The sequence below is a fragment of the Malaclemys terrapin genome, chromosome 16, assembly GCF_027887155.1.
Source record: "Malaclemys terrapin pileata isolate rMalTer1 chromosome 16, rMalTer1.hap1, whole genome shotgun sequence".
Taxonomy (NCBI): Eukaryota; Metazoa; Chordata; order Testudines; family Emydidae; genus Malaclemys; species Malaclemys terrapin.
The window spans coordinates 11,017,795-11,027,534 of NC_071520.1; positions in this window are offsets into that span (position 1 = coordinate 11,017,795).

Here is a 9,740-nt window from a genome sequence, read left to right on the forward strand (position 1 = left end):
CTCTGCTCTCTTGCTTGCTGGGGACTTTTCTCTAAGCTGGTTTTGCTACATTTGGGTCCTTATTTCATTTTTGTCCTGGATTTGGCCTCCCCACCTATGACATTCCCATACAATCCTTTCCATAGCTGCTGAAGTGGACTAGCAGATTCACTGCTTATTTTCCTCACAGGTATAAAAAAGAATTCCCTCATGGCACAAAGTATTTCCCAAAGCCACTAGTTAGCTGGCATTCACAGCACTATCAAGGCCAACCATCACCATCTTCCAAATTAGCTGTCCAAAGTCATTTCCCACAGGGAGAAGCTGTTATGAAAATAAGTAGGTATATGGGGACATGCTCCCCCAAAACCCCAGGAATGCAGGTGAGCCAAGGGAGATACTCTTAGAATGAAGGGGCGCTGTAAAATATCCTAATGATCTACTTCTCTTTAAAATATGAAAAAGAAAAAAAAATCAATATAAAATCTACAATTAAAAGTTTTTCAGACAGATAGTAAGAGACGGGATGATTGTGGTAAATCCCTCAGCTTTTTGGGAAAAATAAAGTCCCAAAGGTGTCACACCTCTGTCATCTAATATATTAAACAATGAAGGGCTTGATTCTGATCTCCCACTAGTTGAACACTGGAGCAGCTCCACTGACTTCAGGGGAGTAGCTCCTGAATTATACTGATGTTAGTGGAGTCATGCTCGGGCTTGAAACATCTTGTCTCATTTGACTTGTAATCTGACTACATCATTGAAACGCCCTAGTTTAGGGTGGTTTCTTTCTTTCTTTCTTTTTTTTTTTTTTTTTTTTTGACGTGTTATTTAATGTTTTATGCCTTTCTTTAGCACCTTCCATCTGAGGATCACAAAGTGCTTTCTAAATATGAGTCAAGCCTCAGAAACACCCTCTGAGTTTTTATCATTACTCACTTTTAACAAATGGGGAACCTGAAGCAGTAAAGGGCCAATTTTCAAAAGTTGCTACTGATTTGGGAGTCCCAACTTGAGATACCACAGGCCTGATTTTCAGATGCACCGAACACCCACAGTTTCACCTGAAGCCAATGGGAGCTGTAGGTGCTCGGCATCTCTGAAAGTCATGCCTAAGGTGTCTTACATTGGGCATGGAAAATCAGTGGTTACTTTTTAAAATGTTGGCTTCAGTGATTTGCCCATGATCACACAGCAAGTCTGAAGTGAAGGCAGAAATAGAGCCCAGCTATTCTGTCTCCCACCTTGTGCTTTAGCTGCAAAAGCATCCCTCTTCATCCCTGCTCAGTTTCCCTCCCCAGAAAGTCAATAGAAATATTTTTACAACACAGATATTCACCATTAATTTAAATATGTATGCAGCGTGAATCCAAGAAAACCCCTCTGGTCCCTGAAGCAAGCAGAGAATGAGTGTGTATGGGGGGGGGGGGGTTAATGGGGAAAGGAGCTTTTAAGTCAGGAGAATTCTTTAAACGGGAGATCTCCCTTCCACACTCCAATTAGTTGTACAAACTGCATTCAGGATGGTTGATCATTATGGAGTCCTGAAAGCTGTGCAGTCTGCCAGGCAAATCCATTCCTGGATGCTGGGGGTAGCAAAGGGCTGTGGCAGTGGATTTAGGAGTGCAGAAGTAGTTTGCTGCAGAACAGAGGGAAATCAGTAAGTTTGTTCAGTCTTTTGGACAGTGTTATTTTTGTGCTCATGTCCCTTTAAGGACAGGAATGCTGGAAACAGAGGTATTTGATATCTTTGCTGGCTAATTACAGTGCAAGATCCCAGTGTCCTGACAATGCCCTTGTCCCTGACCTGGAGGGGCCTCCCTGTCTCAGGGTCAGATGTAATTTAGTCTTAGGTCAGACTTGAGACTCTCCTTCCAGACTGACTGCACTTTGTTTTGAAGTGGAAACCATTTTCCGGTTCAAAATGGATTGAGACCATCAAACTCATTTTACTGATGAGAAACAGGACACAATCGCAGAGAACCAGAGGTGAAGGTCAGTGTGTTCATCGGAGTGAAGAGTATTCAGCTGTGACACCCAGGTGATTGTTCTGCTCATCAGGCTATATGAGCTCAGAGTTAGCATTTCCTGTTTCCATCAGTTATTTTGCATGTTTACTACAGTAGTGTCTAGGGACCAACCAAGAAAGGGGCCCTGCTGTGCTAGGCATTCTACAAATAGAGTGGTAGTCATTCCCTGGCCCGAAGAGCTTACAATCTAGTAACTAGACAGTGGGAAACTTAAAAAGGAGGGAATGGTCACGTGGTAAAGCACAAGTCCTTAGATCTGAGCGCTACTCTTAGCCCTTACTTAATTGGCCTCTCAGAGTTGGTAAGACAACTCCCACCTTTTCATGCTCTCTGTCTGTGTATATACATCTCCTCAATATATGTTCCATTCTATGCATCCGAAGAAGTGGGCTGTAGCCCACAAAAGCTTATGCTCAAATAAATTTGTTAGTCTCTAAGGTGCCACAAGTACTCCTGTTCTTCTTAGAGTACTGAATTGCTGTGTGACTTTGGGTAAGCTACTTCACCTCTCTGTGGCATAAAATTCTTCCCAACCTCACAGCAAGGTTCTGCGTAAAGTGCTTTGAGATCCTCAGACAGTAAGGGCTATAAACGAGTAACATCATTATGAAAGAAAAGTGATTTCTGCAACTGTCTCTGAACCACCAGCATTCACTACCTCAGAGCAAATGAAAGATTTTTTTTTAATCCAATCAGTCCAGTTCCCATCCTCCTGCAGGTTTCTGTCCATATCAGTTGGCAGAATATGCTTTGGCTACAGCTGAGCTTGTCTGGTGTCCTCTGGCCAGAATTTTGGGGGGCTGGGTATCAAAACTCAACCTAATTCATACTGTTTGCATCATCATGTTCTGTTGGTATTGGAGAGATTATGACATTGCGACAGAAATGTTCACTGTCACAATGTTGCCCAGAATTAACCCAGCACTTAAAAAATCATCTTGTACACCAAATATGTTAGTTGCTGAAAATGCACATTTCTATTGTCCCTTCTTTCCCATTTGCTTGCCAACATGGGATTGAATTTGCCTATCCATACATGAGGGAATTAAGTGGTTTTGGGTACATAAGCCATTGTACGGAAAGGCGTGCAAAGCTGTACTTATCCAAACAGAGGTCAGGATGCAAAAGTATTTTGACAGTCAGAGTAATGGGTACCGAACGCCATTTGAGTGGGGGGAAAGAAACACAGGCACAGAACCAAACATACTATTTGGTAACATCTCTACCAGCAAAAACATCTTGATCTCTGGGGTAGCAGCTGGGCTTAGCATTGCCATATGCCATGCCATGGTGTATATATGAATAAAGGGATTATTACAATTTATCTCTTGCTTCAGAAGAAGGTGAGATCTTCCCCCTACTCTTACATGGGTAGAAGGAGAGAATTTGCCAGTCCCTGCAGGTCACCATTGTTGCAGGAATGTTATGAGGATTGACACATTTCTGTCGCCATGTCATAATCTCTCCAATACCAACAGAATGTGATGATGCAAACAGCATGAATTTATAACATGAGGATTATCTGTTGTGATACATTTGTGACCAAAATAGAGAGTCTCCTTTCAAATGTGAGAGGTCAGATACAGGGCTCATCAGTTCACCAGGGCCGGTGCAAGGAAGTTTTGCACCCTAGGTGAAACTTCCATCTTGCACCCCCCAACCCCAGCCCTGCGGCAGCTCCCTGCCCCCCCCGCCCTGAGGCGCCCCCCCCCCGCGGCAGCTCCCCCCTGCCCTGAGGTGCCCCCCACAGCAGCTCCCCCCCGCCCTGAGGCACCCCCCCCCGCGGCAGCTCCCCCCTGCCCTGAGGTGCCCCCCACAGCAGCTTCCACCCTGCCTGAGGCGCCCCCCCCCCATGGCAGCTCCCCACCCCCCCGGCCCGGGGAGCTGTGCGGTAGCTCCCCGCCCCAGCTCACCTCTGCTCCGCCTCCTCCCCGAGCAAGCCGCCCCCGCTCTAATTCTCCTCCCCTCCCAGGCTTGCGGCGCCAAACAGCTGATTGGCGCTGCAAGCCTGGGAGGCGGGAGAAGTGGAGCGGCCCAGGAACACTGTAAAAAAAATTGGGGGCACCTCTTTTTGGCGCCCCCAAATCTTGGCGCCTTATGCAACCGCCTAGTTTGCCTTAATGGTAGCACCAGCCCTGACTCCCTTTGATGTCTGGTCAGCCATTCACACTGTATAAGGTTTAGACTTTACATTTGCTTTTCAATATCCATCCTAAATCTGACCAAGTCCTATGCACTAGCTTTATAAAACAAAATGTTAGAATGATAAATAATTGGTCATTCTTGGTACAAGAGCCTTCTTCTCTGCAGCTTTCCTGCATTTATTCACCTCTTTTCAAATCACTCCAAAACTACTTTTTTTTCCTCTTGCTTGTACATCTTAATTTGCTCTCCTACCCATTATTACCTGTGATTAGATCTGTGCAAAATACTCACAAAGAACCCGCAGACAAGCAACACTTGGTGGGTTTCCTTTTTCATTAAAAACTTGGAGTTTAGTCAAGATTCATTGGCGGGTTCATGCTTCTAAACTCTTTGGGGAAGGGATTGTCTTTTTATTCGGTGTTTGCACAACACCTTGCACAAGGGGTCCTGGGTCCATGTCCTAGGTGCTGCCACAGGACAAATTAACAACAGTTTGGGTTGGTTTATAGCTAAGTCTCAAAAAATAGGTGATAGTCAGTAGTCCCAGCTGAATTTTTGGTTCAGATTTTTGGGTTCATCCCAACCCAAATCTCAGAGCTCAAACCCCAGGATCGCAAACCCCAACCTGTCAAACCTCAGAAGAAAGATTTCATGAACCTCTGTCCCCAGCAGCATCTATTCAGCACCTAACCCAGCACATGACGTATTCAGCTCTGTCAAATGGTTGGACACAGCAGGGTTATGAAATTCCCCAGACCAAAGGGGTATGAATTAGCAGAGCAGGTTGGAACATCAGGGGAACTTTGTTTACAATTTTGTTTCCATGGATACTTGATGGCCAGATCAATACATTTTACTGATGAAGCCTCAGAGCAAATTTTGGTCTGGACAAGAGACAAAGGCAGCAGAGTCCCTGCCTCAAGGAGTTTACAACACATGAAGGTTTATTGATGATAATCTATTTCTGCCCCCATAACTATGCTGGTTGAACTCCCAGCCCTAAGTCTAGGACCACACCCTGCTCCTACACCGGAGCAAACGCTGCTCCGGATTTACTCCAGTGTCCCGAGCTCCCCCACCCATTGCCTGGCCCCGGCGCAGAGGGTGAGTGGCTGCTGTCTCTGGGAAGGGTCTTTGGCAGGTGGCAGCCAGGGGCAGAGGACAGGAGCCGGAGCCCGGAGCAGGGCAGTGCCATGTGAACGCGCTGCCTTCGGAGTAAGGAGTAGGTGCAGGATGCTCTCACCTGTCTCCGGCAGGTTGCTCGGCACAAACTCCTTGGCCGTGGCCACGTCCCGCTCCCGAGTGACATCCAGCGGCAGCACCTGCAGGCGTCCGGAGCCGGAGGCAGCTTCCTGCAGCAGCCGCTGTGCCCCTTCCCCGCCAGGGCAAAGGCAGCCGGCGAAGACGTGAAGCCCAGGCAGTGCAGGCACAGCGCCAGCAGGTGCCCGAAGCCGCTGTCGCAGCCGGTGATGAGCACCGCCCGGCCGGCGGGCTGCAGCGCTGCCTGCTGCGGGAGCCTGGCCAGCCGCGCCAGGGGCAGCAGCAGCAGCAGAGTGGTCGCTTCCCACATGGTGGCTGCGCAGGAGCGGCACCAGGGTTTTTGCGGCCGCCTAGGCGGGGGTCCTTCCGCACTCCCGGTCTTTGGGGCACTTCGGCGGCGGATCCCGGAGCGAGTGAAGGACCCGCCGCAGAATTGCCGCCAAAGACCCAGAGCGCGGAAGGACCCCCGCTGCTGAATTCCCACCAAGGGCGGTAAAATGGCGCCCCCCAAATCCTGCTGCCCTAGGCGACCGCCTAGGTCGCCTAAATGGAAGCGCCGGCCCTGCAGCTCACCTAAGCACACATAGGACCCACGAATCTTAGTGCAACTAATAACACTCTCTCATTCTCTAGTTGTTCTCTCATCACATTCTCCAAGTTCAAATTCTTACATTTCTTCCTCTGTCTCTGCCTTCTTCCTCAAAGACATTTTTTAAGTTTATGGAAGGGGTAACCAGCAGTAACGGTATCTCACAGACAGTTGGAGGAGTGCTGCCAGAGGCTGGAGGGGATGTCACAGAGAAACAGGAGGCAGCCAGGGTTGTCATAGGTTTGCTGAGGTGGAAGTTGCTCTGGTCAAAGGCAGAGAGGGAACTAGCTGGTATTTCACACATCTTACGCTGCATAGGAACCCACAAAACCTGGGGCCAGCTGGTTCATCTCATGTCCCTTATAAAAGTATAAGGGCTCTGTAGTGGGAAACCAAAACTGTCTGCTCAAGATCTTGGGTTATCTACTTCCAGAGTCACCACACCTCATGGGTGTCATGACACTGAAAATCCTTTTAGAATGGGCTTTACATCAAGATCTTTTTCTCTTACAAGATGCCAAATGGCATGATAAGTTTTGATGTGCCTTGTGCCAATGTATTTGCTGGCCCCATGCTGGAGAGATTAACAGACCCTGCCTGAGTCTTCTGTAATTCTTTATGATCTCCCACAAAGCCAACATTGGTCTTTACTCAGGCAAATTGGTTTGTAGTTCCCAGAAATAGAGGGCCATATTCTGTAATCCTTTACACCATTTTTGCCCTAGAGTAATTCCATTAACTTCAGAGTTAGTCCTGATTTACACTAGAGAGTAAATAAAGAATCAGGCCCAGAGAACTTCTAGATACCAAGGTGAAATTTTTGAGACACACAGTGGCCAGTCTCCATTGAAGCTACTGAATGCAGCATTGTGTGCATTCCATCAATGCGAGTTCTGATAGGTAGTGCTTATAATTGCTTCTATAATACTCTCAGGAAGACTGCAATAAAAATCAGTTCCATAGCTGCAGATAAGTGTATAGCTCTTGCCTCGATTAGAACGGCACTAGAGTACCTGAACAATATAAAGAGACAGGAAATTCCCAAGTACTCAATAACTTGACCACGTCAAGCACAGAACAGGAATTCTGTCTTCCTCTGTGTTTGGAAAGTAGCTAATACATTTTGAGAGTTTCCAGAACCTAATATCTAACAACCATTAGTATTTTGGTTACTAATCCACCATTCACCTTCTGTGGGTCTCCTTCCAAGTTCATCCCCATGTCCCCATGACTCAAATCACCAGTCAGTTTCATAGAATAGCAGGTCATAACTCCTTCTAAATGTATACCACTGGATCTGAAGCAGCAGAAGTTGTGTGAAGGCAAGTGCCAAAGAGCAGGTATGACAATAGAGAGTGATTTGGCCCTTTATGCCATGCAAAAGTACTAAAATGCCAGGAACAGATCATGTTCATGCTGAATTTGACAAGCGTAGGACCTCATCAGTGGGATGTGATGAGTAAGCTTTTCAGTCATGAAATATCAACTCCAAAACCATGCCACACTGGGAGTATAACTGCCCTGCCCAACCTGAGGAAGGATGCCAATCTACAGTACATCCCAGTTATTAAACTATATATCATTTTAGTCCCCGGTTAGACTTTCTGAATGAGTAATTCTGCCTTCTCACCTAAGGGTTTATCTACCCAAGGGCACTCAGAAAAGTATATCCAAATTAACTGAAGGTGTACATTGAAAGTGGATTACTTAAACCCCATGAAACCCGTGAGTATTCAGAATTAAAGTGGGCTTAAATCAGTTTAGCTTATTCATAATTAACTTATTCTAGGGCCACTGGCTTCTGGCCATGATCTAGCCCTACCAAATACATTCTCACATCCAGAGTGACTCACAAGTGAAATGCAAATCTGCTGCGGTTTTTACTGATGTAACAAAGCTGATTTATATTGCTACCTTTCACCTATGCTTCACTGATATGTCCAGTAGTTAGTACACTGAGAAGCAAGGTTGGACACACAACTTAAAAAACACACTGATTTCCTTAGTATCTACCTAAATGGTAACCCAACTATACATGGACACAGATTGCATTTGTCTGGTAGCACAGTCTGCATCTTTACACACCCTGAGCTCATCCCTAAATTTTGTTTAACCCTGATCGATTTCTCTCCACATGGAGACTCAAAACTCACCTAATGAAGTTCAATAGCAGCTGCTTTCATCCCATACTGAAGTACAATGAAAATTTGAGTTCAGAACTAAGGTATCCCTGGCATGCAATACATCTGGGAGTCCTTCTGGATGCTTCACTGTTAGTGGACACTCAAATAGTGATGTTTGTTAAAACACATTCTTCTGTGAAAGGTGGGCTAGGAAACTGCACCCCATCCTGTCTGACTCAGATTTGGTCACAGGGATATAGCTGTTGTTCACCTCCATGCTTGATAACTGCAATGCATTGTACCTAGGAATGGAAATGCCAGCCCTGAAAAAGCTCTAATTGGTTTAGGATACAGCAGCCCAGCTACCATACAACCCAGTTCCCTAACAGCCCATCACCCCAGTGCTCTGCTCAGAACACTGGCTCCCCAATTAATCTCAAGACCGCTTCAAAGTTTGGACCCTAATCTGCAAAGCTCTTCATGGAAAGGGCGCAAGCTACCAAAGAGACCGCTCAGTCATTTTGCGCGACGAGAGGTGTGTCCTTCAGATACTATAGGTGTGTCCACTATAAGGACGAGACTCATGAGCATTGGAATTAGGGTTTTCTTGGCTGCTGGCCCCAGCCCTGGAACTCACTCCCACAAGCAATAAGAATGCGCCTGCGCTTTGACACCTTCATAATTAAATGTACAACTCACTTCAACTTAGCTTTCCCACAATAGCAAAAAATAGGGGGAGGGGGGACGACAATTGGGAGCTGGAAGGTGGGAGACAGAGATCCTTGTTACCTTAACTTGTAGAACTTTGTAAGGTGCTTAGATAACAGTGGTCACTAAGGGACAGACAGAGACATTGAATAGATAATGCTTCACACAGGGGAGAACAGCCTGATTACCAACTCTGATCAGGGCATTATATTCCTACATAAGATGGGCCAAAGATAGATCTGTGGTTGCAAAATTTTGTGGTGACATTTTAAAATCTGTGACATAAGATAAATTAAATATAATTATGAAAAATACTTCATGTTACAAGCAAATCACCTCATTAGAGCCTCTGGGGTGGCATTGGAAAGGAGTTATCCTCTGCTTCCCTGATAGTGTAATTTATATGCTGGGCAGACCAGAATAAAATTTAACTCCCTTATACCTTGTCTTCATTGGGAATTCTCCCTGACTCCAGCCATTGGTGTAGTTACACTGCCACTGCTGCACGCTGCACCACTGCAACCCCTAGTGTAGACAAGGAAAACCAATTTACACTGGTAGAACTTATCCTGGTGGGCTACATAAGGGATTTTGCACAGATGTAACTGCAGTTGGTTGAAATCTGGGCTAATTCTTAAGGTAGACACAGTCTTAGTCTCCCCACTGCCTATGGAAGCTGAAGCTGGCTCTCCTGAATGGCAACGTGTAGCAGTAGGACTCTTTTTTTTTGCCTGCAGGTATCAGTTATCACGGCCTCTGGGGCTTAGACACATGGAGTTGTCTTCCTGTCCTCTGCTCCTCAGATTGTTGCCACAGGACCAAGTTTGCATAGTGAAAGGGGGAGAGTAAAGCTCAGGGCTGGGCTACATTCAGACAGGCAGTCTTGGCCTGGGAACTCAGTGAGGA